Consider the following 6,000-nt stretch of genomic DNA (forward strand, 5'->3'; position numbering starts at 1 on the left):
CTCTTTCCCTGCTCATCAGGGTATGGTTATGTTACAAACTATAAAAAAACAATCCATCCAAAACATTAAACTATTCATCATTACTAAAATATTACCAAGTGGTTGTCCCGCCCCCATAAATTTTGATTCAACTCAATTCTATATATATGCATATATTATGCAGGAAAATAAGAAGAGTTTACGCCAAGTAGTTAGACTTTAAGACAGTGTTTCCTTGGCAGCAAAGACAGGAAGAAATTCTTAGATTTCATAAATATTCCTATCTTGGAGTAAACTTTCCTTAGTCATCCCTTGGGACTTTTTTTGTTTATATAGGTTTGTAATCTTTAGTTGGCACTGCTTCATTGTTCTTGCTTTTTGGTGAAATCTTTTATTTAATTAATTGATTTTTCCCTTCATTGAAGCTTCTAAAATAGATATCCTTCTTTTGTTTAATGATTGTTTGTCATAGTCATTTTGGTTAAGAGCCTTCTGATTTGGAAATTCCTTAGGAAATAAATATATTTTTGATGACTGGATTTCTTTCTTTTTTATTGATGGAATTGATGACTTGATTTTTAAATGGAGACTGGTCCTAAAGAGAATTTTATTTCCCAGGATGAGTAAGCTTTTGACAATGAAACGCCACCTTGATCTCTTCTGTTCGTAACATGAATTATACTACTAAGTTTTCTCATGAATAATTGTTTTTCTTTTCGGACTTAATCATGGGAAACAGACTTTTAACATTTCAACTTCTTGTATCCCTAGTTGCTTTAACTTATTGGCACTTTGTTTTTTTTTACAGTAAATTGTGTTGAATGAAATATTACGGAGATTGAATTGAAGATAATTAATTCGTTATCTTCTCGTCATAAATAGTTTATGCTTCAGAAACTTAGATGCATGACAAAGATAGTCAACGATGAATAGATTAAAAGCTTCATGTATAACATAACAGCATGAAAATGGTTGAGCCTCTTTGGTTACGACTCAAGTTAGTCATACAAATTAAAAGCTGATGTATTGCTAAGGGCTTGTCTTAGCCTTCCATATTTTTCTGTGCAAGTCTGAGATGCTCCGAATTAGGAACTATAGATCAGGCTGATAACCATGCCTTCTGAGATGGTTCCCTGTCGTTGACCTGGTAGCAATACTTCAATTGCAACTCCTGCCAAAATTTGGGACTTCCATAAATAAATATGAATAAGCCAGTGGTCCTGAGGCATAATGGTCTTCCACTCCCTATAAAATGGAAGAAAGTTTGAGGTCCCACATTTTTTAGATTAGGCAATGAAGGAGGTGTGGTAAAAAGAATGGCGATAAGCTTTTCCAGGTTTCTGCTAACCTGGCATAAACATCTAGGCATATTGAACTGGTGAATTCGGTGTAACGAAGCCAATATATTTTTACAAGGATTCTCCTTATATTATTGACGTCTAACATTTTATGTCAAATTATTGATGCTTCATAATCAACAGAAGGAATATACTTCAGATATCCTTATTCTTTGCAAAATACTGACAGATTATATATTCCATCAAAGCTGTCTCTCCTGGTGTTTCATTGCACATTAGTCTTTTTCAAATTTATTTCTTTCTTGATAGATTGGGGATGGAGGTATTTTGAGAGTTTCATATTGAAGAAGAGGGTGTGATTATCGAAGAGCTTAGTCCCGCCGTAGTATGTTATTAATATTATGAGGTTGTGATGATTTATGTTTGGTGAACAGGAAGGATTGATACGTTTTGGCTATAGGAAAAAGAACACTTTCAACATTGAACATGATTGTATATTTGTCTTAGTTTATTGATAATATTATCGGCTGTGGGAGAGCCCATTTCTTTTAATTTGTTAGAAGGAACAGATAGGAATCCCCTGGAATTTCGGCTTCAATTAAGATGTGAGCTGCACAAGATCAACTATATGAAATTATTAAACAAAATTGTTTAAAGTTAGTACTCTATCTAGCTCCTTTTTTATTGTACTCCAACTGTCTTAGAAAAATTCTAAAATCTGGTTGACCCTTTGGCTGAAGTTGATAACATAGTTTCAGGGTCTAAAGTTGTGTCATGTGAGCTCACTTGAATACCGGGACCCTTAACTTAAAAATAAGTTGTTGCAGATTAATCTTAAAACTGATCATTTGTGTTACCATTTCAGTTTAAGGTTGACTCTTCTGTACCGGAGGAAACATGCTATTCTTTATATAATTTTCTAGGAAAATGATTCCATGTCAGCGGTGCTTTTCCAGGTAGAAACTAAATTAGGTAGCTGACCTGAGCCTTAGCATCAAGATTTAAGCTAATCCTAGCCTCATCATTTGTCAATTATAAGCTAGCCACTTTCAGGAGTAGCGCTGCTGAATTCCTTTGCTCTTAACATGGCCATAGCCTTCTATAACATTCTTATTTTACACCTACTTTGTTCCTTATTTTTGCTTCTTCCTTCTGCCAATTCAATCAACTTCAGTATTCCTCGCTTTGACCCGAATGCAAACGACATTCTCTACCAGGGAGATGCAGCAGCTTCAGTTGGAGCCATTGAATTTAACAAGATCAATTATCTATGTCGTGTTGGTTGGGCCACGTATGCTGAGGGGGTACATCTCTGGGATGCGAACACTGGTAAGCTGTCTGACTTCACCTCCCGTTTCTCAGTCACCATTGACACCCAGAATTCATCAACTTACGGCCATGGGGTTGCTTTCTTCCTTGCTCCCGTGGGATCTCAAATCCCACCAAATTCAGCTGGTGGCTTTTTGGGCCTATTCAACACTACCACATCCGACTTATCTACGAATCAAATAATTATGGTGGAGTTTGATACTTTTCCAAACCCTGAATGGGATCCTTCCATTGTGCATGTGGGGATCAACAACAACTCAATTGCTTCAGCCGTATACACACCTTGGAATGCTAGCTTTCACAGCGATGATCCCGCTGATGTACTGATTACTTACAATGCTACTACTAAGAATTTAAGCGTGTCCTGGTCCTACAAAAAAACCAATAATCCAAAAGAGAACTCTAGTCTTTCTTATCAGATTGATCTGATGAAGGTTCTGCCTGAGTGGGTTATGGTTGGTTTTTCAGCTGCTACAGGTCAGAATGTAGAACGACACACGATTCAGTCATGGGAATTCAGTTCAAGTTTGGATATAAAGGAGACAAATGGAAAGAATTCAAAAAACACCAGAATTATAATTGCCACTACAATTTCAACGGGTGTTGTGCTTGTTGGAGTGTTAATAGCATTTACGATTTTGCGGAGGAGGAACCAGGTAATGAGAAGGAATAGAAGAGAAATATCAAATGCAGCATCAATTACTGACGACTTTGAAAGAGGAGCTGGACCAAGAAGGTTTACTTTTCAGGACCTTGTTTCAGCTACCAACAACTTCGCAAATGAGAGGAAGTTGGGTGAAGGTGGGTTTGGTGCTGTTTACAAGGGTTACTTACCGGATTTAGATATGGCAGTAACCGTTAAGAAAATATCAAGAGGTTCTAGGCAAGGGAAAAGGGAGTACATTACCGAGGTTAAAATCATTAGTCAGTTAAGGCACCGATATCTTGTACAACTTGTGGGTTGGTGCCATGATAAAGGGGAATTTCTACTTGTGTACGAGTTCATGTCTAATGGTAGCCTTGACTCTCATCTCTTTGACAAGAAATCACTTCTTACTTGGACTTCAAGGTCAAAAATAGCTCAAGGGTTGGCTTCTGTGCTCCTCTATCTTCATGAAGAGTGGGAGCAATGCGTGGTACACCGGGACATAAAATCAAGCAATATAATGCTGGACTCTAGCTTTAACGTGAAGCTTGGTGACTTTGGGTTAGCTCGGCTGATGGACCATGAGTTAGGCGGGCAAACAACTAGGTTGGTTGGAACATTAGGTTACATGGCTCCTGAATACATAAGCACAGGTAGAGCTAGTAAGGAATCCGATGTATTTAGCTTTGGGGTAGTTGCCTTGGAAATTGCTACCGGCAGAAAGGCGATTGATCCTTTGAAACAGGACTCCCAAATGAGTTTGGTTCATTGGATTTGGCATCTTTATGAAAGTGGAGAGCATCTAGTGGCTGTTGATGAGAGACTTAATACAGAGTTTGATAGGACTCAGGTAGAATGTTTGATTATTGTTGGATTGTGGTGTGCTCACCCTGATAGCAGTATGAGGCCTTCGATAAGGCAAGCGATTCAAGTCTTCAATTTTGAGGCAGAACTTCCAGAGCTTCCAAAGAAGATGCCTGTTCCTGTTTACGTTCCCACTTCATCTGTCAGTTCTAGTGAACCTTCCACAACTAATTCAAGCCTTCAATTTGGTCGCTGAGCAGGTTCACATCTGAGTCTCAAGCAAAATTGTCCTGTTTATTTTAATGTTGTTTGTTGTTCAATTAAAACATATTGATTGTGAGCATCATAGCCGGTGTTGATGGAATAAATGTCTCAGCAGTACTTGGAACTTAGTCTAGGATCAGTCTGGGATCCTTCAATTCATATTTCTTATTTTGATATACCTGTTACTATGAAACAATGAATTGTTATTAATGGTTTTATCATTAGAGTTGAGTATGCTGTTGTAGCTTGAATTAGAATTTGGTTTTCATTTTTGCAGAAAACAGAATCATTTCTCAGAATTTTGTTATTCCAGATTCACTTCTCCTATACACCATAAACACTTGAACTACAATTACTCCTCATTACAGAAATTTTATTAAAGGCAAGGTTTTCCACAATTTAGGTATTAGAAGAGAAAGATTTACATGTAGAGTGAACTATTTTTTTCCTTAGCTGAAGCAGGGTCCCTTCAGCAGTCTACAAATCTGGAAAAGAATTATAGACCATAAATTTCAAGAAAGAAATGAAATTTAGCGATTGATTACATTTTGTATTGACAAAATTAATCTACCAAACATTCACCAGCGTATAAAATGACTAGCAAACTCTTATAAAATTTAATTTTTTGCAATCAAATGATGAAAAACAAATTGAAAAATTTTTTGAAACAGAGATCCAATAAAATAGTTTTTTTATTTGTTTTCTTTTTCTTTTGAGTATGAGTCCCTATTTATATAAAGTTTTGATAATTAAAAAATTAAACTTAAATTGATATAATTTATTATTATTATTAAATTATAACAATATATTTCATTGAATATGTTGGTTAGTGTGGGGTGTCATTATTAATATATATTGATTATATATATATTAATTAAATTAAATTAAATTATAAGATCAATCAAGGCTGAAAAATGTAATCATGATTCAATTTACATTGTAACCCACTTTAGACGACTCTTTATTGAAAGAACATTATTTTCTTGTCCCATTTCAATGTAAAATTATGTCAATTACGTGTGGAAAATGTCCAGCAGTACGTATACTCTAATCTTCATATCCTTTGCTCTGCTTCTTCGCTTCTCTTCACATTTGACAAAGTCTTCGTTGTACTAAAGGGAAACTCCCTAACCCACAATGTATGTTTTTTCTTTGGTAACTTACAGAATTCTAACAAGTCAAGAAACTCAATTAGCCTCAAGAAATTCCTCAAAGTACTATCCCTTTAATTAGCTCCATGGAGCTTTCTGTTTCTGTGTTAGGATATAGGCCATAGAAATGGAGAATGAGAAGGAACAATGAATGTGCCCTCATGATCTTCAACAGATTGAGCAGTTCACGACTTCGAAACTTGTATGGTGTTATCTTTATCCCCTTCTTCATAGCAAATTGCGCACATGTGGAACTAGCATTTTCTCACCTTTCTGGATTACTCAATGTCCGCAATGATATATTCTTTGCATTCTCTAAGGCCAGACACCAGGACATCCTTTGTAGCATTTTACTTCAAATTGCACTCTACGTAAAGACCTCTTTTCCACGGTAGAACTGTTCTGATTCTGCGGTTCTGCCCATAATGCAAGGTGTTGTCCCCTTCATCACTAATTGCACAGTTATCTTTAAACTAGCACTTGTTTTTGCCTAAAATTAGTCAACATTAGCAATGCTTGTTTGCATTCT

The 6,000-nt window shown here is 36.1% G+C and overlaps 1 pseudogene; it reads left to right on the plus strand.

The window, feature by feature from the left end:
* The first annotated feature begins 2,307 nt into the window (after positions 1-2,307).
* LOC110409241 (L-type lectin-domain containing receptor kinase IX.1 pseudogene) lies at positions 2,308-4,508 on the plus strand (annotated as a pseudogene).
* The last annotated feature ends 1,492 nt before the right edge of the window (positions 4,509-6,000 follow it).

The sequence above is a fragment of the Theobroma umbraticum genome, unplaced genomic scaffold (genome assembly GCF_002168275.2).
Source record: "Theobroma umbraticum cultivar Fairchild unplaced genomic scaffold, ASM216827v3 scaffold_44.0, whole genome shotgun sequence".
Classification (NCBI taxonomy): domain Eukaryota; kingdom Viridiplantae; phylum Streptophyta; class Magnoliopsida; order Malvales; family Malvaceae; genus Theobroma; species Theobroma umbraticum.